Consider the following 25178-nt stretch of genomic DNA (forward strand, 5'->3'; position numbering starts at 1 on the left):
ACATCATCTTGGCCGTGACAAAATTATGTCAGCTTGGAGGTACAGGCCAAGATGTGGTAGCTTTGATCAGAGTCACAGGGTGTGCACACAGCCAGATGTGCTAACCTTGCAGCAGGGGTCAGAATGTTTGTGTGCCGTGATCCTTCCCACTCCCTGCCATCTGCCCCATGGCCAGCAAGGAGGAACTCGTCAGAAATCAAGAGCTGCTGGTGGACCCCACCAGTGTCACAGAGCTGTGGGTACTGGGAGTGGAGTGGGTCCAGGAAGAGCACTGAAAGGTATTTTGGAAGGGGCAGAAAGTATTTTGGCTGGTTGAACTGCAGGTGTAATTGTCAACACAGTAGATAATCTTCTCATGTTCCACTGCAAGTGTGCAAACACCCAGGGATGTAATTTTGGTGATTTGCTGTGAGGTCTAAAAGCATTTCTCTACCTCAGAAGATTCCCCCCACAGAAAACTCAATTATTCTAACTTTCCAATGAGTGGGAGGATTTATCCTATCATTTTCCCTCCCAAAACTTCTGCAGAGTGTGTGGTCATTGCCACTGCCGTTCTGTCGTGTGACATGCCTTATGCACTTCACCAAATTTCTCTGCCTCTCCAGGTGACTGTAAAAGGTGAAACATTATTCAAATATCCACATTGCAACTCCTTGACAAGGGTAGCATAGATAAATAATCTGGTACATATTTCATAAATATACGTAGGTATGAAGTTTTGGGTCACAAGAGAATGTCTTTCCAATGTGTGACCCGTCACTCAGAAATGCTGAACTTCTGTCTCTTTTACTCTAATACTTGTGTGATCTTTAATTTATTTTTCTTTAAAACTTTAGTTTTAAACTTTAAACTGCTGTGGTATGGAAAAGGGGCTATTTGAACTCAGAAAAGTGACAGGAGACTGGAGGCCAAGTTCAGACTGAAAATCAGGCACTCACACCTTATCCCTAAAAACCATGTCCTATTTATATTTTCAGTGTATGTCTGGGTTCATAAATATCTTTATGATTCTGGTCTCAAACAGTGAACTTTTTTTGGTGCAATATAGAAACAAGAACCAAAAAAGCTGGATGGGGCCAGGGGTAATCAGGCCTAGTGGAAGGTGTCCCTGTCCACGGCAAAGGGTTGGAACAAGATGATCATTAAGGTCCCTTACAAAACAAGCCATTATATGACTTTATGAAGACCGAGAAAAATTATCTGAATTCACATTTATCAAGGTAAGACTAGCAAGCTAATTGCTGGACTAGTCTTCATTTTTGTTATTAGGTAGTTGAAGAGTAATATTGCTGAATATTAGGGCCCTGAGACCCACAGAGTACAGTCCAGCCCTAGGTTAATGTCTTTTACCTCTCACTAGTGAGAGCAAAAAATATTTCAAGCATGAGCTGCTACCTCTTCCTTATGAAAGTTATTTTGTCCCTTTATCTTTTATTTTCTCTTCCTGATTGAGAAGCCAAGTGCAGAGCCCATGGTTGGCAAGCGATGAAGGGAAAAAAAATAAAAATAATGGAAAGATCTCTCCAGGAATGTTTGCTTCACTATATTTTCTTTCCTATAACTAATTATTCTGGCTGGACAAAAAATAAAATATAGCACAATAAAGAACAATAAAATCCTGAATGTGCATTGGATTCCCAAGTTTGCTGGGAGCCAAAATTTTAGGTACACGAATAGGAAGAAGAAATGATCCTCCTCATCACTCAGCCAAAACATCAACACCACTCTTGCCAGTTATTCTCCGCTTGATTGTCTGATTGACGCAGGAACCCATAATTCCCATCCTGCTCAGAACGGAGCACACACACACTTCAAACAAACTATTCCCTGGTGCTTGGCCGTACCAGTGACTCAAAACAACAACTGTAAAACAGGCAGCGGAATTTCCCCCTCAGGCACAGCTGTGCCCAGGGGTTTATGTGCCAGCCTCCAGTGGCACTGGCAGCGAGGGACAAGGAGCACAATTCCCAACTGGTACCACAAGGCTGCTACAGCTCCTCCAGCTTTCCCTCCTCTCATCTTTCAGAGCTGCTCCTTAGCTACGTCAGTGGATGAAACCCTGGAAATGCCTAAGAACTTCATGGCTTTCCACAAATCCAACATTTCTTCCTCTGTCACTCCACCAGGATAATCTGCACTGTCTGTGTGACAGCAGTTTTCTTTTCCTGTTGAAGGACATCAGATTTCTCCAGGTGAGGGAACTGGTACAACCACAATTTATGGATGGTACCTATAGCCTTCCATTTCAGGAGAAAGTATGAGTCTTATAAAAGTAGTTTAATTTGGTTTTTTCTTAAATTATAGTAGTCCATGATTTTAAAAATTTTAACAGGGGAGAGAGATAAAGAGCAAAAATCTTCCCTTCCCTTCCCTTCCCTTCCCTTCCCTTCCCTTCCCTTCCCTTCCCTTCCCTTCCCTTCCCTTCCCTTCCCTTCCCTTCCCTTCCCTTCCCTTCCCTTCCCTTCCCTTCCCTTCCCTTCCCTTCCCTTCCCTTCCCTTCCCTTCCCTTCCCTTCCCTTCCCTTCCTCTCCTCTGCGAACCATGTGCCCAAATATCACAAGAAATGCACTTCAATTATATTTCCTGACTTACAACATCATGGCCATAGGAGGGTAAAAGATGAGATTTCTCTGGAGAACTTTGACTTTAGCTTACCTTATGAATCTGAGCAAGTAACCTCTGTCTGAGTACAGCCTTTGGATTTACCACAACATTTACCAGAAAACAAACACAGCCTGAGATTCAAGAATGGATAAATATTAGAAAATTTGAGATAGAAATCCAAATATGAAAGTGGACCAGGGCTTATTTGCATGCTCCCACATTTCTGACTATACTGAGAATTCTGCAATAGCAGTATTTCAGCTTTTTTCATCTGTCTGATGGTAGAAAACTTAAATCTCTGAGAAATGCTTTTTTTAAGATGTGCTCCAGGATTTTGTGGATGCTGAGATCAATAAGACCTGCTGTCCTTTAAATGAGCTGTCTGACTGCATCCTACAGCACAGGGGCCACATGCAAGGCACAGCCACACAAACCACACTAAGTGCCTCCTGCCTGTCTTTCTGGACTGTTTTCCAGAATAAAAGCATTCAGATAAAAATGGGTAAATACATAGATCTTTATCTCAAACCATTCATGTCTGCTTTCTGCTCATTTTTGCCTTAGGAATTTCAATGCTACAGCATACAGGATTTTCTGTTCTCTATATGCTATTAAAAAAAACCCCAAAACCAAAAAAAGAACCCAAACCAAATCTAAATCAGCCCATACTTTTTAAAAATGGGTTTCTGTAATGTGGCAGAAAACCATTGCAATGAAGATGCTCTTTTAAAATCCTTATTAATTATTATCGTGATAGACATTTCCAAGGAATTTCAATTTCAGAAGCCTCTACGGTCAACTAATAACTTATTAAATATTACTCAGTCATTAAATATCTTCAGTTTAAAAATGAATATTTAGGGGATAGACATCTGGTAATATGTCTTAATCCTATTTTTAGATTAGATCCTCTTAAGAAATTCCCATATGCTTTTAGATAAAGCTTGAACCTTGCTAATCTTTCTGAATATTCTCTGCCTGCTGCTATGTACACAAGAGCCCCTAAAAGCTGTACTTAGGGGTTGTGTTTAGGTTCAGATTTCACAAGGTAATTGCACTCCCTCATTTTCATGTGTTTTAGCACTAAAACCACAATGAAGGAGGAGGTGGAAGGAAAAATCAGGGGGAGTCCAGCAGTAATGCTTGCCTATTAATGAAATTACTACAAATGGACTAAAAGTCAGAATCAAAAATAACCCTGACATTAATGGACTGCTTATTTGAACCAATTGGATGGGAAACTGCTCCATGTGTTGGGACTAACTAACAAATATATGATTAAATTTAATTCCCAGCATTTAAAAAATGCTTGGAGTGATCTCTAATATAAACCAATGGTTGGTGGTGAGTGTCTTTAGCAATGTTCCCGGGTTTTAACAGCATTGCTTTATCTAAATATATTTCTTAGAGTCACAAACCCTAAAAGGTATAAAATAAAGTAGATTGAGATGGATTAGGTTAATTAATGGGTATGAACTGGCCTTTCACCTCAACAATTGTAGACAAGTTCAACCTAAGAGCTTAAATCAGAGTTTGCTGTTCTAAGCTCTAGTAGACATTAATTCACATCATATAATTTGACAGAGTTGGCCCAGAAATGAACTTGCCATGGATTTGACCCTCCAAGTCAGAGATGGGGCAGCAAACAAAGGGAAAAAAAAAAAAAAAAAAAGGAGGGAAGAAAAAAAGGAAGCAAACCACAATGTGTCCCAGCTGCTCCCCTGACTTGTGGATAAAATCAGAGCATTTTTGAGGGTTTACACACGCAGGCAGGACATGATTTTTTGTGGAGGTGAGCACTTGGGACACAAAATGCTAAAAAAAGCATTGAGGGCAGTTATGGGACTTTGGGGAGTTTCAGCTGGAGAAACTGCACTTTTGGTGAGACTGTGGTCAATGTGTGCTTTGAGGTCAGACTGATGGATTTGGGGTGTGCACGCAATTTCTGTGCATTTACAGTGACACAACAAGAGCTTTGCAAACCCACCCAGGAGTTAGAGCATCAGAGCAATTTCTCTGCTCTTACTTGCATGTCTGCAGCTCTGCAGGGAGTCACACACATAGAAAGGGACCAGAAATAAATAAACTGCATTAATCCTTTTGTTTTGTTTTGTTTTTATTATCTACCTGGAATTCAGGCATGAAACCACCAGATCATTATTCACTGATAACTGCACAGGCAATAGCAAACTGTTCCACGAATAAATCTCCTCCCTGAATAAAGCCAAGGCAGCTGTAATACGCATTTAATGGATTTATCAGTTTTACATTAAATGCCTTTTATTTGAAAGCACCAATTAATTTCATAGACGTTCCCTTTAGGTCTAGGCAAGACAGTTCGTGGTGGTCTCTCCTGCCTTCTCCTGGGGAACACTGAGGGTTTGCAGGTGTCCTGAGCATCCACCACATTTATTTGGTTATGATAAGCAAACACAGAGAGCACCACACCAGGAAAAGCAAATGTGGGAGCCCACATGCATTTCACATTCTTTACAGGATAAAGACCAGCAGCAGGACCAAGCCCAGAGCATCAGTTAGGTGGGAGGAATCCAGGATCAGTGAGGATGGAGGACAGATTTAAGGGAAGCCCTCTGTCACAAACCAAGCCAGAAGAATGGGATGGAGCACTCCCTCAGGCCTGCAGGATGGCAACAGTTATTAGCAAATATTTGCACATTTGACAGCAGGATTATTTTCTCACTGCTAATATGATTTTCTTTTTTTTATTTTTCAGACCTGGTTGCTGGAACATATATCACAGCTTTTTCGTGAAGGTTATGGTTTTAAAGGAAAAAAAAAAAAGGAAACAAAAGGAATGTAGAGTTCTAAATACAGGTTTGTGCATTTGGAATAGTGTTCAGAGACCAGAAACCATTGATAGCCTCACAGCCTGACTGCTTTTAACTTTTGACATACTGTAGGCTCTGTGTGCAGGCCAGCTGTAGAAAACACCCTCAATTTCTATAAATTTTGAATATGCAATAACAACAAAAGGAAGGTATGTAAGAGACTGACAATGTCTGGATAATTACTGCAGTTTAATCTGTCAAAATGTACTGCTTTTTAATAAATTTTGTCAGAAAATAGGGTTGGGCAAGGAAGAAACACATGAAAAAATTAGTTATTTCCTAGTCTTACTTTTCCATCTCATTCTGCAAGCTAGTTTATGCATTAATAATGTACCAGAGTACTTTCAGTCCTTTCAATGGACCTGCACCTTAGAGGGAATTTCAGTACAAAATTCTGTTAGCTTGCCATTCTTTAGCCAACTTAAATTAAATTCAGCCAATGACTGTTTTATAGTTGAGTTAATATTCTTCAGCTTTCTTGTTTTATTTACCATAATCATGTATTTATCTATTTTTGTTTGCGTCTCAGTTCCTCTTCTCTACACCTTTTCCACTCAAGATGGGGTTCAGAGATGCCTGTGAACCTCATGCTGTCCTAGAAATAAAGATTCCCCCAAAATCAGTCTTTGCATGGGGAAGATGAAGTCTGCAAAAAGCAGAATAGGTTGTGGAATTGGGAGACCAAATATGCAGAGTTTTCATGCTGTCACCAACTCTGAATAACTGCGTTCCCAGAAAGAAGACATTCCCCTGCCTCATTACACAGTGCTCCTGCTGATCAAAAGAAAGCCAGAGAGATATTATCGATGTATGAAGCCCCTCTGCCCTTTTCCCTCCTCTTTTTTTTTTATTAAACATGGCACTTTTCCAGTTTGCTGAAATTCTCTCCTTGACCTGGGTTACTATTCACTAGTTTTGCAAAAAGCACAAGCTAAATTTGCGCTGCTAAGGTTTTGCATTCCTGGCCTCAGGAGCCAAAAAAAAAAAAAAAAAAAAAAGTTAAAAAATCAAAGAACACCAACACTGGTGAACAATCAAAACCCAAGGTCAGCTCAGGTGAAGGCAAAAATCCAGGTCAAAGTCTTGTCCCACTGGACTCTACAGTATAATCAGAGTAGAAAGGTCCTAAAATACCAAGATCACTCCACTTTACACTCCAGGTGAGTGAGCAATTAGAGAAAGATCCGTAATTGCAATAGCCAAACACAAATTTCTCACTGAAACTTTTCACTGGGGACCCTTGGCATTCAGTTGTGATTCCTCTAAGAAGCATTTCCCTGTGCAAAGTGAGATTCCTGTCTGCATGAGGTTTCATACTTGACATGCACTCTGGGATCTATTTGCCACAGTGTGCTGTAGGCAAAGCTTCTCAAAGTTGCAACTGGGCTGAATTTTATATAAATACTGTATTTGGCACCTATAACAAATTTCACAAGGAATGAATAATCTATATGAGTGGGAATGAGTACTGGGAAAAGCACTGGCTACTGATAAAGGGCTGCATGGCATGAAAAATTGGGTCATTGACTTCTGGCCTTTGACAGTCTTGAGGTCAGATCTGGCTTACATCACAAGTGAAATAATCACAGGGGTTTTACTTCAAAAATTAACACTCAGTTTGATTGGTTTTGACAGAAATAGCACACAGATGCCAAGGACCAAGTCAGACAGAACTGGGTTGTTTGGTGGTGCATCTGTTGATGCTTCATTCTTTCATTTGCCCTGAGCCAACAACAACAAAAAAAAACCAACCTAGTTCAGGTCTGTGACAAAAAAAAATATTGATAAAGATAAGATTTTTGACAGTCTCTGCAGTATATAGAATGAAGATTGTGAATAAGTTAGTGGGACACAGCAGGGAAATATACCATTTTTACAAAATAAAAAAAATAATTACTTTCAGATTAGACCAGCCTAAAATCTGCCTGGTACAAAAGTCACCTAATCTCCCTCTGACATATTACTTGCTCAATATGATCTAGTGAAACTATAAACCTCAAAGTCCTGTTAAGAGCCAAACTTTCAATATTTGTGTGGTCTCAAAATCAGAAAATATCTCGTTCATCAGTCGGAACACATCTCTTGTCACAAATCATGGGAGACATTGGATAAAAAAAGCAAGAGTTCTTGTGAGGATTTTAAACACATTCTCTTGCTCTTAGCCAGATCCAAATTGCCATCAGGATGAGAAGTTTTTCTCATGGTATTTCAGCCGCCACGTCTGCTCCAAACAGGAAGCGCTGAAATGTGTACAAATAACTTCATAAAAAATAATTTGAGGCACCACAAATAAAGAGGAAAACATTGCGCTGACTTTCTCATCCTTTTAAATGACTCCATGAGAATGAAGCACAAGGAGCTCCCACAGAACAGCTCCCTGGTCCTTCTCATGGAATCCTCAAACGTGACCTCATGGAAGGTTGAGGACCCCGTTAATGCTGAAAGGAGGAATCAAATCCCCCCTGCAGATTTAGTCACAAATGCAGGGGGAATTTAGGTAAAATACTCTCAGGGCCTGAAGTCCTGAGCCAAAGGAATAGCCATTAGATGGGGGAAGTTAGCAATGTAACTGCTTAGTGAAAAAAAAAAGTGGCCCTGGCCTCAGTTGTACTTTGAGAAAATCTGAAATGGTTTACGAGACTGGCACTGACTTCCTGAGGAGCTGGGAAAAGCAATCTGCTCATTCCCAGCAAGACTGAAACGTTTCATCCAAACAGCAAAAATACAGCCTGTTGCTGTAACTACCATACTTTTATTTTATTTAAATTCAAAATACTTTGCATTATGCCAGAACTAATAAAACTTTAGCAAGTGTTTCGCTGTAAGCCCTCTGAGATGGAACCAATTCTTTTTGGTTTTCGTTTGTTTTATTGTTGGATCACTACTATAATAGGAGATCTCTCAATAGTTCCAAGAAAAGATCTGGATTTTTCAGGGTTTCTCACCAGACAGCAATTAGGGGCACAATGCCAAAAAGACCCCTAAGAGCTCTCTCTGTATAGAATCCTGGCTATGACTTAAGTGATGATTTTTAGATGCAGAGGTGGTGATCAAATTATTGATTCTAATCAGGTTCATAGTGGGAACAATTATGGGGGGACTTTCCCTGGTGTGTTTTTGCTGATATGCTTCTCAAATCAATTCCAAAGGGTGCCCCTGAAATAGAGAAGTGAAAACTAAACTAACACATATTAATTTTCCCATGTAGACATTGAATGAAAACACAAAAACATTTGGCTGAAATGTGCTATGAGACCCTCAAGGCTTTCCAGAATATCCTGTGAGTCCGAATGGAGAGCTCCACTAAACAAAAAAAATAAGCAAAATCAAAAATAGTTTCTCCTGTGCAAGGCAAGGGAAATTGCTTTGATGCCCAGGGATGCTAAGGCTGAACATGTGGAGTATGCACAGAGACCCTGGTTTTTCTGCAGGAGGTGGAGAAGAAGTCTTCAGGTCCTGATGGTGATGGCCAAATCCTCTTTTCTCCTGTGTCTGTGGATGCTTCATTTTTGCCCCAGAATTTGTGGTCCAGAGGTGGTCAGGAAAGCTGGAAGATTTGGGCTGTCTGGAAATTTTTCAGGTCTGAGGAACTGTCAATGTTCAGCCTTGCCCACCCTCCCTACCCAAATCAACACTGAATGGCAAACCCAGTTGGGAATGTTTAAGTCAAAACACTCTTCCAACTAAATAATTTCCTTTTTTAAAAGAGAGATTTTCCCAAGGATAGTGTCCACTTGGCCAACAAAGAAACCATAATCCACTGAGGAAATCCAGCCTAATGGAAGAGGGTTGTTAATGGCTCTTGTTAATGAGAATTATGTTTTGTGGACAGACTAAAAGGCTGCACATAAAATACTACACAAACACACCTAATTTCACTTGCAGGGAATGTGAGGTTGACAAAATCTTCTAAGAGGAAACCAATCCAAAGCCAATGTGTTTTCTTTTGATTCTTCCAAAACCCAATGTTTTCTGGAAATCCCGACTAGAAAGAAATCACAGCTTTGCCTTTTCACACCCTTTTTGGATGGGAAAAAGTCAGAAACGTGGAAAAGTCTTTACATCACATAACTCTAGCCATATGATTTAGGATTACATTATTATAATTAGGATAAAACAAACTTCAAAGTGTTTTATAAAGTACTTTGCTCATTCTGTTGTGTTGATTTTTTTTCTTTTCAGGGAAACTGAGGCATAGCCAGGAGAACAGATTTGAGTGGGAGAGCTGCGCTGTTGTGAATAGAGTGCAGGGCTCCCAGTTTCTGTTCAGCACTCAAAAAACAGGGTTACAACAGGGAGTATGATCCTGCTGGAAACATCCACACTGCCTTTGTAGCTGTACTTGAAAAGGCAATCAAGAGAAACCAGGCACTTGTGCTCAATCTGATGGCACCTATGAGCTCCATCCCATGTGGCAACCAAAATTCAGCCACAGGCAGACCTCAGTTTGTCCATTTTCCTGCACTTTACAAGGACTTCCTGGTGCTTTTACATTATTAAATAATCTGAAATAAATAATATTCTATATCTATTTTCAGATAGTTTCAACTTCTTTGAGCAGGCGGAACCCATTTCTGTGGTGGGACTTCAAACATTACTGCAATTTGGATTCCATTCTCCAAAATATATTTAGTTTAATTAGATACATCAACAGGTCCCAAAAAGTAATGATCATTTGGGGACGTTTTGAAATCATTGTACATTCAATACATCTACACAGCAGATGTCACTCCAAAATTTCTGCTTGCCCAAATTATAAAGTTTTCTAAATGCTCAGAAAATTGGGAAATAGCTGCTCAGTAGAGTAGTCCACCACCCAAAGTAGTAGGAGCAGCAGGTGTGATGGAGTTATATTTCATCAGCGTGACATAAAACATGGCTCACTGACTTTATTTTAAATACTGTTCGTTCTAAAGCTTTCCCTTATAAAACTACAGGCATGGAGCTGTCAACTGGGGGAAAAGGATACCTTTAAATCTAGCCTGGCATGCATGTGTATATTTATTTTTGTAAGTGAAATATAAACGGACATGCTGAGTTCCAAGTGCTTGATGGATAAAGGAATTAAATGATTTCATATATCTCCCTGTATAAATATACAAAAAACTTTCCCCGATGGGTCACAGAGGATTTCATGTGGATGTGAACTCTGTTTACTGTTAGTATTAGGGAAATAGTGGCTTTTTAACAAGTTACTCATGCCTGGAAAAAATCCCAGTATTGCAAGTTGTCCTAGATTCTCTGCCAATTGTCCGTGGGAATCGTCAGGATGGGAAAAGTTCAGATGTGTTTTAAAGAACCAGATTAATGGAAAATGGGAAGGAGAAAAAAAAAGCTACTGTGTCAGTCTCCTGGGTAAGAAGAAGTAAAATGTGATTTGACTGGTTTATTTCTTCCTTTCTCTTTTTTTTTTTTTTTTTTTTTTTTTCTCCCCTTTCCTCAATGCTTTTGGATTTTATTCTCACCCATGCAAAGCGTTTTGTTCAGGTCATTTGCCCTAGTGAAGAAAACCAGTCCCGGAGTCTCTCTCTCCATCCTCGGTGTGCAATTATAAACCCTTGGGGTCCATTCTTTCAGCCCCTCAGGGTGTTTGGTGCTGTGCAGATGCCCTGGGGAGCCCTGGGCTCTGCCTTCAGGAATTCTGACATTCAGAAGTTGATCCCACATCCTTTTCCATAGGAGAAGAGCTGCTGGGGTGAAGGTCAGCAGAGGGCTGAGCACCATCACCTCCTGTGGGGCTCTTTGGGCAAAAAGAGCCAAAACCTGCAGGATCCAACTCTTCCCCACCAAAAAAAAAAAAAAAAAAAAAAAAAAAAAAAAAAAAAATCTCCAATAATCACTTGTTTCCTATTGCAACCAAGACTTTTAAAACTCGGGGCATTGATCCTGTCACTCCGGAGACCACCAAGTGACTAACAGTGCTGGAGCGGGAATCCCTCATGGATGTCGCACTTCGAGAAGCATTAACCCACTGATTTAGCTTTAAATAGAAAATGGTGTTACAGAACATGTCACTAATTATTTGCTTTCCAGCAACAGTGTGGTGCCTTCTGGTACGTGCACACACAAAAAGATGAAGGTTAAGTAGGGGGCTTTCTTCGCCTGCAAATAGACACATTGTGTCATCATGACACCCAATAAATCCACCCGCCATAGGGGGGAAGGACTGTGCTCTTCCACTGTAAATCTCCAGATTTTCTAAACCTGCTTTTCTCCCTTTTTTTTTTTTTTTTTTTTTTTTTTTTTTTTTTTTTTTTTTTTTTGTCCCCAGCAGCTTGTGAAGGTCCCCCAGCCTGAACTTCAAAAAGTGGAGGGGGCAAAAAAAAAACAAAATCTAGAACCTGTATCCAATCTCTGCGTCACACAACCAGATACAAAATCCCGATTTTGGAAACCAAAAGGAGCATCTAATATCATCTGGAAACAAGCTGTTAGTTTGGATACATTTTTAAGATACAGTGTGGGGGGAAAAATATGGATTTTGTTGCAGATCCAATATTTTTTTCTTCTCAAGACCCAGCCAAAAATTAGCTTCATTTAAAATAAGATTAGTCATTTATAGGAACTGGTCGTACAGTTTGGAATTTTTAAGGGAGTAGAGAAAGCAGCTTTTCAGTATCTTAAATATTTATATTTGAATAAAAATTATTGGATTTATCTAGCAGCTACAGAACGCGACATCATTATTTTTCTTACATAAAGTTTTGCTAAACACTAACATTGAATGTTCAAACCTCTCCCCACCACATCATTCCCTCACACCCCATCAGTGGTGTTCCCAGATTTTGGGGGGTTTTATTGCCTTGGGTTTTTACAAATCCCTTTTTGGATTTGCAATGGGAGATGCTGCCAGTCCCACTCAGCATATTTTCACATGTATAAAACTGAGCTGGTTTCTTTGGGGCTATTTTTGATTTATAGAGTTAAGGGGGTGGGGTGGGGGGGGGAGTACTTAAATGATGCTGGAACCCAGAAAATATTCATTTAATTTGAGGGAAATTTTGTTATGATTACTGTCGTGATTACTACTGCTATTAATAGAAACAGGAAACTAATTCTTCATGTGAGATAAAGCCTGCTAGCATTTTCACACAGATCCCAAAAAAACAAAGCCCTGCTGTCAGGCAGCCCCAGCAGCAGAGCCGGTGTCACTCACATTGCGCGGTTTTTATTCCCTTTTCTGGCCCCAGCTCCCAGGATCACCGTGTGATGTCCCTCCTCTGCACATGCCACTGAGGTGAATAAGACGCTGTTTACGACACTGCCCGAGAAGGGACATGACAGAGCAAGAACATGATGCAGCCGGGTTGTGCAACATCCTCTGCAGAGGGGCTGAGCAGGGCTGGGGTTGCTACTGCTCCTCTGCAAAGGGATGGGCCGGCCAAAAACTCCGTGCTGACAACGCTCACAGCATCCTCCTCCGAGCAGTGGTTCCAATTAAGCCAAATATGAAAATGTTTATTCCCTGGCTACAAACAGCAACAGGCTCAGATGTTCCCAGTGGCTGTCGCACAGCAGAATCTTCCCCAAAAAAGGGGATGTGGATGCTGTGTTAGCACTGCACCTATTTGTGCCACATTCATGGCAGAATTCCTTCCCAGTCTGCAAATTTGGGGTGCTTTGGCCAAAGCTCATTTCTGTTACTAAAAAATCAACATTAAAGAATAGAGCCAGGCAGATACAATGCTTAGTGGTAAATCTCTCAGGAGTCAAAACCCTGAGAAGCAGGTTTCCAGTTAACTGAATAACTGAATAGCTCTTTTTCCACTGATATTTTGATTATTATTTCAGCGCTCCCAGATATCCCTATTGTTTGTTATTTTAATGCATTTGTGAAGAGGAGCAGAGCCACAGATGAATAGTTCTCAAATTCCAGGGACTTTCTGTGTCTTCCTTTCTATCTGGTTTTGGTATGGAACAAAAAAGCTATTAGTCTGCAAAAAAACACTTTCAGCAAGAAAATATGTGCAACTGGGTGAAAAAAATTTACTGTGAAACATCAAAGTATTTTCTTTGTGTTTTGCCTTATCATTTTAAAGTTGAATTTCATTTACACTGTGAAATTTTCAAACCCTTTTCTCTATAAAATGGGGAAACTTTCTACCTGAGAACATAAAAATAGATTTTTTTTTTTACACCCAAATAAGATGTTTAGACAAAAACACTTTCCCTTCCCTGCTAATCCTTTCCCACTAATAATTTGACAGCTTGGAACAAAGAAAAAATTGTTCAGTGAAAATTATTGCTGGACATTTTGAAGTCTTTTATCTGGATCAGGAACCTGCTGTGTGGGGCTCGAGCATGAGAGTCTTGTCTTGAAAACAAAGTGACCTGTTCATCAGCTGGTGTTTATACAGAAAATTTTCAACCCAGGGGTCAAAATCAGAAGTACATTACAGTCAGCATTTGTTTACTGGCAGAAGATCAGTCTGTAAAATAGCGGCTGTGTAGATTTTTAACAGGTTCAACTATTCTTTTGACTTCTATCCAGACTAATAATGGGTGTGTTCAGGTTTCCAGCAGAGTGTTCAATGCTGGAAATAGTTCTGCTCTTCAGCAGTGCTGCCTTGCCTGCCCTGGCCAGAGAACAGCAGCTCCAAGACATCGCTCCCAGGAGGAATTCCAGCTCAGGACACCTTCTGTCCACAAACAGCAATTTCCAATGGCACAAAATTCACAATCTTCCATCAAAACGCCTTGAAATGTGAATATTAAATATTTTCAACAGGGGAACCCAACCCTCTTTTCACTTTGCAGGTGGCAGGAGTGTTCCCATCACAACCTGCCTAATAAAACCCCCTACCAAGGCTTTTTTGAGCCCTAAGATTAATATTGATATAATGTCTCTATATTTCTCCTTGGCACCTGTTGAATTGTTGTACTTGCCCATTAGCACTCCATTTAACATCAGAAGTCAGTTAATAAATTCTTCCTTCCTGCATAGGAAATTGACTAAAAGACACAAAATTAGCTTTTAAATTTTAAAGAATTAAGATCTCTACAACTCACTTTTTTCCCTTTATTGCATTACCTTGAAAATGAGTGTCAGGCTGCATTCTGAGCTCTGCTATAACCTGGAAAGATCCTTTTGCCTTTCAGCCCTTGCCTTTAATGGATGGTGCCATGAACAATGTGCATCTTTTCTCAGCCTTTGCCCTCGGGCAGTTCTCAGGAAAAAGCCCAGCTTGGCCAATTGTCCAAGCCCAAGGCCTGAGAGGTCAAAGAGTTCAGGCTTTTGTGCTGGGATACTCTTCTTGGATTTCTTTACAGTCTTTGTCTGGTAACAGATAAATAACTTGGTTTGGGGTTTTTTTGCTGGCTTCTGCAAACAAAATAGCATCAGCCTCCAAAACAGTAACAGAGCAAAGAGGCAGATTTTTACCTTTGTGGATGCTTCATATTTTTATTTTCAGATTTTAAAAAATTCAAATATTCATTAGAAATATCAGTTAGCTATTTTGACATCTTGCTATCTAATTCTGCCTTTGCTTGTAAAACCTTTCTGAGAGATGACTATACCAGACATTCATTGCTATGTATGAATTTCAGATCTGTTCCTCAGCCCCACCAGGAGATGCTCCATAGCTGCAGCATCAACATCAGCCTCAAACTGCAAACAGAGATGAATCAAACTTCAGGCTTGGTGCCCAAGCCACTTCCCAACTTCACAACATGTGCCCATTCCCGTTTCCACTACAGAACAGTTATTTCAGAAATATTACTACTGTCAGTCGCCCTGTCTCTGATAAGATGTTGCATATGCAAACTTCAAAATGCTTTAAAATGTAGCCATATGAAAGGTTTAAAATGTAGATACTCAGTGTTTGGGTGGTACAAGGAGGTTGAGGAGAGGCTATAAATCCAACTGAATACAGAGTAATACGGACAGATACACAAAATTACTGTTGATGGACATTATTGCAATTTTATTTTTATCTTTTTGTTTTGTTTTGTTTTAAATATCCACCTGCCTTGCTGATGTTGTTTCTTTTACCAAGCGGTCTTTGAGGATATAGGTGAATCACAGTTGTCCTACTCTTGGCAAAAACTCTGTTTAGCATTTAAACTCTGAGCTCATGCTTCCCTTTAGTCCAGCCTAAGGCTCGGGTTAAGGGGGGAAGGTCTAGCAAACCCTCTTTACTCCACGGCCTTGTTGTTGAAATCATAGAAGTCCAGAACCAGGGTGTGGAAAGCCGTATTGTATAAACACCCTAATGCATGACACATGACTAAGTGATAAATCCTGACACGTTTACAAAACAAAATGAAAATCTTCATTTGTCTTTGGGAAAGGGAAGTGCTCCCACGTGTTTAGACATCTGCACACTCAACATGTGGCAATTACTGCGCTGAGGAATTGGAGCACTTAACTGCTGCGGCAAATTAAGGCTCTAGTGATCAGTACCTTCTCGACACCACAAACAAAGCAATTGGTGATTTTAAGGCTATTCAAGTCGAGGGATGCTTCTGAATGGCTTAATCCCATCAATATAGATTTACCTCCAGCCCAAGGAGTATCAGTTGTTTCCGTTTTGTTTCCGTTTCATTTGACTGTACATAACCACCGTATCCTAAAGCAGTTTGTAAGCCCTACTTTTGTATGTTTGCTTAAGTACTGAAATTAAATACACATAATGAAGCCATCTGCAATGTGCAGAATTAATAACTGGCATACCATATTGCTTGGAGATTGTTGACTATACAAACACGTAGTACACACACACACACACTGATCTCCCAAGAACTTGGCATTTCTCAAAACTTTACAGTGTTTGTTTGAATGTATCCCAAAATTCTTAGTTCCCATGGGATTCTTATTTACTTACACTGGAAAACTCACCATTAAGTTTATCTCATAAAATAATCTTTTAGACTCTCTGAAAAAAAGTCTATTTAAAACAAAAAATTTTAAATGCAATGTAATACATACATTAAATGATTTGTTTGGGAAAATGGTCAAACGTGGGTTGTGAAACGGAGAGTGAGGCATTGCAATGATGATTTCTTGTGTGTATCTGGATCTATCAGACCCACACATTGGATCCATCAAGAGCTGGGCTTCTCAGAGTTGCCAGTGTTTGTTTGTGGGTGCACAGTGATCAGTTGTGATGACCTGGTATTATCTCCCAGGATTTCCTGCAAAAGCAAAGAGAAGCTAAGAAGCAATCAACACTGGATTGTACCTGTCTTCTATACAAACATGTAAGGATCGGATTATTAATGCCTCCTCAGGCAAACCTATGTTTGTCTTTATTTCACAAGCAATTTTCATATCAGATTGAAAAATCAGAAGGAAAAGCTCTGCTGAGCCAAGGTTAAACTGAATTTAGCCTTTGAACTTTTACCAAGAATGTAAAATTAAGTTTAAATTCACTTTTATGGAGTAACCTCTTTTGACAATTTATGGCGCATATGCATGCACACACATGCACACGCAAACACAAATATACTTACATAATCCAATCAAAACATCCATTTAAATTACTGTGAATGGATTGCACATTCCCACATTTCCTTATAAACTGAATGTCACACAGTGATAGTGCTTTGGCTGCATTTGTATTATATCAAGTTTCTTTTCAGGTTAACAAACACTAGAGAAAATGCAGGGGTTTTCAGTATATTTTGAGAAAATAGAAAGGAAAATTGGTCTAAAATTGACATTTCTTTATTTTTTTTTTATGATTACTATTACAGTGGCAAAGGAGCAAGTGAAAGTGGGCCATATTATAATGGGAACTCTATGAACAGAAATTGACTCCATGCCCTGATAAAACTCAAAATCTACTAGGAAGTGATAAATAACTCCAATTTAATGTGTCCATTCAGGTCCTTTGTTTTGTGTATTTGGTTGATTACGTGAATTCTTCTAAGTGGGGAGTTGTTTGTCAGTTTGGTTTTTTTCAAGTTAAAAAATAACTTGTGAGAAAGATTACCTGGCTTTCCCAGGGGTCAAAAAGACAAAAAAAAAAAAGCCACTATTTTATCCTTGGAGCAAGAAACTGCAAAGTAGAATAGTGAAATAAAGGAAAAAGCAAATTTGACCTGGAAAGTGTTAAAGTTCTTCTGAGAGGCAACAAACAATGCAGAAAATCACAGCCATGTTTCTGAGTTTTCTTCAATTCGCCACTTGAGGATCTCGATTTCCTTTTGTTGATGTGAATTATCAAAAGCCCTGGGCGTGCACTGAGCACCTGTTGCATTATCAGATTGGCAGCACCATCTGACTCCATTAGAGGATGTCACTGACACCACTTCTCCCCCCAATCAGGAGGAGGTGTGCTGAGATCAGCATCATCCACCCAAAAAGGATCCTCAGCATCTTCCCCAGAGAATTCAATACCACTTTTGACGTGCAGGAGAAGCAGAGCTCTTGACCATAGCAGGCCTGTCAAAACCTACTTTGTGTCAAAGTGGCTGGGAAGGATTTTCGTTTCTCACAGTAAATGAGCCAAATTCTGAGATTTAATTTTTTAAATATATATATATATATATATATATATAAATTTAAGGCTTTGGGGCTGTAACGACCAGCACAGAAACAAACTGCTCTTTGCAAATCTACTTAAGCCGTTGGCTGGGGAACAATTTCCTGTTTGTCTGATGATGCTCTTGGGCCTGAGCAAGGCCTCTTTGGGGCTGCTGAATTATTTGTGGTGGCAGGGCTGTGTCCCTGCTGGCACACGGGGCCGTTCCTGCCACAAACATCTGCGCTGCCCTCGCTCCTCTGCCGCTGCCCTCGCGCGCGTTCGCGCCGTGCCAAGGAGGCAACGCACGCTCAAGCAGAGCTCTTAAAGAGCAACCAGGAGCTCTTTGTACAGGGGCCACAAAGGCTCCTTTTTATCTGGAGCCCTGCTCAGCACAACCAGCTGATTGCTGAGGCTGCAGCAATTGCAGCCCTTCCTCCAGGCGTGGCGGCACCAGGCCGAGCGTGCTGCTGGTGGGGTGCAGAGAATGGGGCTGGCACACCCTGTATGGTACAAACAAAAGTTCTTGCTGGGCTGCATCACAGGAGATGCCTTACTGGGCTCATTCCTCATGGAAGGAAGAGTGGCAGGTACCCAATAGGCCAGGAAAGGGAAATCAAGAGGAGTCTCACTGCACCCCTTGGCTGGCTCCCCAATAGAAGTCGCATGATGATTTTTAGGGGGTTTTTTTTGAGTGGGAGTAGTAAAACACTGGCACTGGTTGCCCAGAGAGATGGTGAATGCCCCATCCCTGGAATCATTCAAAGCCACCTTGAGGGCATCCCAGCAACCTGTTCTAATAGAATATTTCCCTGCTCATTGGATAGATGACCTTTAAAGGACCTTCCAACCTAAACTCTTCTATGATGTTATGATTCTGTGATGCCTCATGAAGAGGACTTTGGGATGCCCTCCTCAAAGGAGCACATTTTGGTGAAGCAGTTACATTAAAAGCCACAGGAGGTCATTGATACTTATTATTTAGCACATTAGGGCATCCTACACACGTGGAGATTCCTGTCTTTATCTGAAGTGAAGCATGATGGGTAAGTTTTTCCAAAAGAAAAAAATGTAAGACAGAGGAGATATAAAATCAAACACCCAAACTAAGAAAGGAAAAAAAATCAGGGCCTTTAATCTTCCTGATATGGGCAGAGTATTGATAGAATTTCTCAGCAGTAGATCCTTCACATACATGTACAGCAGCAAATGAATTGGGATGCATTTGCAGTAGTGTGTGTTCATCATGTCTGCACTTTGGGTCCCCTGCCTCTCTCCTTGCTCTATTTTTCCATAGGGGAGAGATGGAAAATACCAAAGAATTTGCCCGGAGCATGGCTACAGGAAAATAAAACCTGCATCTGTAAAAATGTGCTCTGCTTTTTCACCTGAGGGTTGCATGGGCAGGCAAAACAACCACGTGCAAGTTGCACATCCATTATTACACTGTGCACAGAGCCACTGCAAGGATGAGCATGAAGTGCAAGCCAAACAGGAAATAAGTGCTTGATTTTCACCCATATTTGGGAGTTTCACTGAGTTTAAGTAGATCAGGTTGATAAAAGTTGTAGCAAAATCATTGATTTACTTAGGAGAAGGGGAGAATTACTTCCATCATCCTTTTGCTTGCTCCAGAATAAAACAAAGGTTTAACTAAACCAAGCAGCACTGATTTTAAAGCAATGTGAGGACAATCAGGCCCAATGGGTTTAAAATTTTCTATTAAAATGCTTACTTGCACTTCCTCAAATGCAGTGTTTTGACGCATGGGAATTAACCTCTTTAATGGGGCGTGCTTCCTTCTTGTTGATGTGGGAGCTGGGTATTGATGTGTGGGTAAAGATTATGTTCTTGCTTCCATGGGACTGGAGCTGAGCACAGTCTGGGGGGACTGCTGGGAGCTTTATGGCAAGCAAAGAATTTCCTCAACCACTCTTCACTATATTGAGGAAAACCCAATTAAATCTGACCAGGGACAGCTATAATTTGCTGTCCTGTTGTTTTGATATTATTACTGTGCTATATTTTTTCACTAACTTCCTCCACCTACTGCCCTTGAGGGTAGCTTGTCTATATATTTCTGTTTTCTACAGTTGCACTGTGAATGGGACATTTTCTCACCCCTTCTTCCTGGAATAGCTGTGTATCATGGACAAACAAAACTCTAAAAAATTAAGAATATAATATAGCCTTAACAATTTGCAAAGCTTTGAGGGTGTCAGTTTTCCATACAATTCACTGCAATTTGCCTTCAATCAAACAGGAAAAAAATACAGGACTTAAGAGGGGTGCTAAAGGTCTCAGTCTTATTTGTGTACATCTGGAATAACTTCTGTAATTTCTCCCATGAAGGATCAGACTTACCATTTTTTGTAATGATTGAAAACAAATCTGGATGTCCAGACACACAACTTCAGATAAAATCATACATAAACCTTAAAGAAAACTGGATTGGCAGCTAAATTTTCTATGTGGTCTTTATCTCCATCTTGCCTCATGTTTTTGAACTTGTAGGAAATTGGTGACACTTGGAAGCAGATGTGAGTGGAGTGCTTTGGCCTTATTTGCAGTAATACGAAGGAAATGTGTGAAAAAGAGAGCTAAAATCATCTCTAAGCAATCCCCAAATAAACCACTTGACTATTCTGGAAAAAAAAATAGAGAGATGCAAGACAGATGTTGGCTACAATTTTAGTCACATCACTTAATGCAGCACCAGGACAGAGTCAGAAACTATGGGGACTAGCAAAAGATCAGGAGAAAAGTGTGTAAGATGGCTCCATTACCAAAATGTTTGAAGACCCAGGACCATATTTCAGTGAACTTGTTTAACATGGCAGTGAATGCCTTGTGGAAAAGTAGGTTTTCATCATTAACCCCCAAGTTTGCTCTGAAACCTTGGATTTATTCAACTGCAAAGCCAGGCTCCAGAAAGGGAGGTCCACCTGTAACAACATCAAAGAGGAAAAATTGATTATTGGGCACCAGCTTCTAAAAAGTGTAAATAAAAGGCAAGAGACATTTCCATCTTCAGTCTCACATTTTAATATTTACCTTTTTCTTGGCTGTTTTAGCAAAACGGACTTCAACTCACTGGGAAAAAAATTGTTTTCTCTTGAAAGATATTTTCAGGTATGTGGATTGATGGTGACACTTCAGCTGCCCTGGCACAGTCTCCCTATGGCATTAAAAGCTTTTAGCCCACCATGGTAAGGGCAGTTGTGGTATCACATAAAGAGTTTGCTGAAGACCTTCACATGGTCTCTCAGGAAGAAAGCCAAAGGTCCTGTTTGCCTACCGTGGATCAATCAGAGGTTTGTACATTTAGGTTAAATCTATTACCCTGATAACTTTGCCAGACTTTGCATTTCCCATATTAAAAAGGACCCAGGGCCCAGAATTGAACTCACGCATAAAAAGATGTAAACAACCAATAAAGTAATTTTGGGGGAAGAGGAAGGAAAAAAAAGAGAGAGAGAAAAAACAACAGCAAGCCTGCATATTTGATTATCATATCAGTTCAAAATAAAATTATTGCTTTCTTCCTTTACCTCAGAGAATCATGATATATTTATAGTTGATGTCACAGTGAAGACTTTTAGCAGCATTGTTTCAAAACAAATTCAGCCACACTAATTCAGGTGATTGGAACAATAACAAAACATCCTCCCTTAAATATTACCAAGTTCTCATCACATACCCCAGGATTAAGCTGTGTGAATGGGCAACAGGAAAAACCCAGGAGTATCCAATTACAGGAAAGAGCTGCTCTTTATTTATTTAATTTCCTCCCCCCCCCCCCCTTCTCACTATGGAAGGGAAAAAAAAAAAGAAGCCCTTGAAACCGACTCCAAGAACTGCCCCTGCTTGGGAGTTGGAACACAGGAGGAACAAGATAAATTCCTCAAAATTCTAATTGGGGAACAGTTGACTTAATTGGTGGCCATTTGGCAGACAATGGGAAAGGAGCCCTGGCTGGCGCTGATGGCACCCCAGGGGGATATAACCTTGCAACAGGCCAGAAAGCTCTCAGGGACAGATTGTTTCCAGAGAAGAAACCATGAGACCAAGGCTTGGATTAACCCTCCAACTGTCAAGCTTTATTAGGAGTAATCAGGCTAGATATAGCAAGGGTTAAACTCAGGAAACTGAACTGGCAATGATGACATATGTCTCTTTAAAAACAAGTAAAGCCAAGAGGGGATAGGGAGGGAAGGACGAAGGGAAGAAAATGCATCTGAATGAACCACAACACAATTGTTTCTGTTTCAGGTGGGGTATCTGCTGGCTCTTGGGTTTGCTCCCTTCACAGTGTCACCTACTCAGAGTTTCCAGGCCATGTTTAATTCCTGGGGGCTCCTTTTGCACAAGGGGGAATTAGCGCTAAAAGCAGCGTTACTGTCTTTGAGGGCATGATCCTGCTCCTGTGGAGCAGCCCATGCTTAAAGCCAAGAAATATTCTGATAAAGTGCACAAACAACATCTAAAAGTAGTTTTGTGCCTTTCTCTCAGGACAGAATAAAAGAGAGAGGCTCTGTCTATTAAAACAGCATACTAATCAAAAATTAAATCATCGCCCAAGATTTTGGAGTGAGCAACTCGCAGGCAGCCAGAGAGGCACTTTTAAAAACTCAGAGGCACTTTTAAAAACTCCACTGGGCACTCCTGTTCCTTACATGCCCCAAGTCAGAGTCTTTCCAGGCCAGTCCCTTCTGGCTGGGCTCTGGGTCAGATTTTGTGGGTGGAAAATACCAAGAGAATATCTGAGGTACCTGAACTCTTTAGCAAACACATCAAGAACATCCCAACAGCTTGGCTCTCATCTTTTTCAATGCATAAAAAGCAGGGTGTTTGTTACACATGTGTACAGCAGAAAAGAAGGAAAAGGGGGGTCTGTATATGTGTATATTATTTTCATGATTTAAAATAGAAACAATTAACCTCAGGGTCAGGCATTCCCAGGCAGTTAATGACCACCTGGATTAAAAGCCCTCAGCTTTGCCTCAGGCCCTCAACTCCTGCAGTCAGTCATTAACTGCTGGAGATTCCCCTCCTGTCAAAAATCATTGTTTAATTATAAAGATGGCACTGTACCCAAATTGTCACTCTCTTTTGCCCCCGAATTTTGGAAAAAGTCAGAATTTGAATTCAGATCCAAGCATTGCTGTTCAGGGGCATCTCCACTTAATTATAAACCTATCAGTTAATTACTGGCTATAAATTTCTGACACCCAATTGGTTATTTGACAGCTTGCTCACAAGACAGCAGAGCCCACATTTTGGTCAGAACAGAGTGTCCATGGCAACCCACTGGCCAACTTGGGGAAAAGGTAATTACTGGAGTTATTTCTCCAGCTTCTTCATCAGAGCTGCCGCCAAATCCCGTTCAAAGTAAGCAACGTTGCCCTCCAGTTGGGAAGTTTCTTGACTGCTGGTGTGTCTGATTTAAAGATCCTCCATTCCCCTCCAATGTTGCAACAGGTCATTGCTTCCAGGAATTTTTCTCACTGATCTGAGCAGGTACAGGATGCCAGGGGTAGGAAAGGGATCATTCTCCAGTCCCTTCTCCCACCATACCTGGTCAGAGGATGCTGCTCTGCAGCAAAGCCAACAGCCTAATTAACTTTTTTTTCTCCATTGAGCACTTAAGAAAGAAATGACCAAAGTAAAAATAAAATATTAAAAGTACCTGTGCACACGAGGTATTTCACCTGTGTTGGAAACCAAGCGAGGGAAAGCTGGCTGAAAACCACTGCAGAGGGCTGACCTTTACGATGGAAGGTTGCAGAAATCCAATTTGATCTGTAGTCACCTGTCTGCCTCTGCCCCTTTCCTGAAATGTCAATCTTGTGGGGAAATTTGGTTATATAAAAGAAGAAATATCCTCGTAGGCAAAAAAAAAAAAAAAAAAAAAAACCAAAAAAAAAGGGAAACTGCTCTTAAATATACTCCTTTCAATTCATATTCATTTCCAGCTTGTGCAGCAAAGCAGGCCACAAGTCTGCTCCATCTAGGAATTCTGAATAGAAGTTGCTCTCATGGATGTAGTCAGCAACTCAGCAACTGCGTAGTTCAGTGGAGGTTTTTAATTTAGGACAGAGAGAGAAATTGCCAGCAACAGATGCAATGCAGTGTGCAACACGGAATTTAAAGGGGGGAAAACGTGTGAATAGCACCGGATATCATTTGGGGAAAAAAGCAAATAGTGTGTTTGATTCTCACTCTGTTTCAGCAGTGTAATTGAGCAGACATATGCTCATGGAGGCACTGGGTACCAGAATAGAACCTCAGCACTCTGCAAGCACCAGAGGCTGGAACCCAAACTCACAAGCTGGGAATCCCTGTCCCAGTCTGAGTTGTCCTGAAAATCCCCCAGGGGCTCTGTGGAGCCTCATCCTGAGCCAGGAGAGACCACAGTGCCCAGACTCTCTTCTCTCTTCTCTCTGCACTGCTCTGAAGAAGAGCAGAAAAGATTAATACAACAGGAACAGGATCCTGGGAGGATCGAGGTATCTGTTTGCTGCCCTGGCCTAGGTTATCTCACAGTTCTATCTCACACCTATTCTTTGCCTTTCTAATTATTATTGAACTGACCAGCAAATTATTTGATCAGAAGAGTTTTGAATTAACCTCCTGAGGGGCCTGAATTTCCCCAGGGCTTCGCCCAGGTGCCAAAACCTGGCTGAAACCCTCAGCAGCCAGCAGCTAAAGCGGATCTAAAAACCCCAGGATTGCACCGAGACTGATGCATTGTCTTTGTTTTCCTCCTGCCTGACAGTCCAAGCAGAGCAGGGTCCCTGAGACTGAGTCCTTACAATTTGCATTCTCCATGTACAATCCTTCCTGGCATTTCGCATCTAATAACTGTGCCTTTTGTTTATCTATAATCCACCCCTGTCACTGTATACCTGTAGTGCACCTTTATCTCTAGGCCTCCTATCTCCAGTACAGAGACCATTCAGCCCTGGGGCTTGTCAGTTTTATGATTCATGGGTATATTGTACCTAAGATCCTACAAAGAAGGTCTTGAAGTAATTTAAAAAAAAAAAGGGGGGGGGGGGAAAGAAAACAGGTATTTCAGATGGCATGCTGTGTGAAAGAAATCCCTTATTGACTAGTCTAATCTTGTATAATGTAATCTAATAATAAAGCCTGTTCCCAGAGGTACTGCTCAATAGTTGTTATAGTGTTAAAACATGTTTTATGCTGTGTTCTGAAACATATTAAGTGTAACAAAATTGTCCAGCTACTTCTTACA

The sequence above is a fragment of the Melospiza melodia genome, chromosome 15 (genome assembly GCF_035770615.1).
Source record: "Melospiza melodia melodia isolate bMelMel2 chromosome 15, bMelMel2.pri, whole genome shotgun sequence".
Classification (NCBI taxonomy): domain Eukaryota; kingdom Metazoa; phylum Chordata; class Aves; order Passeriformes; family Passerellidae; genus Melospiza; species Melospiza melodia.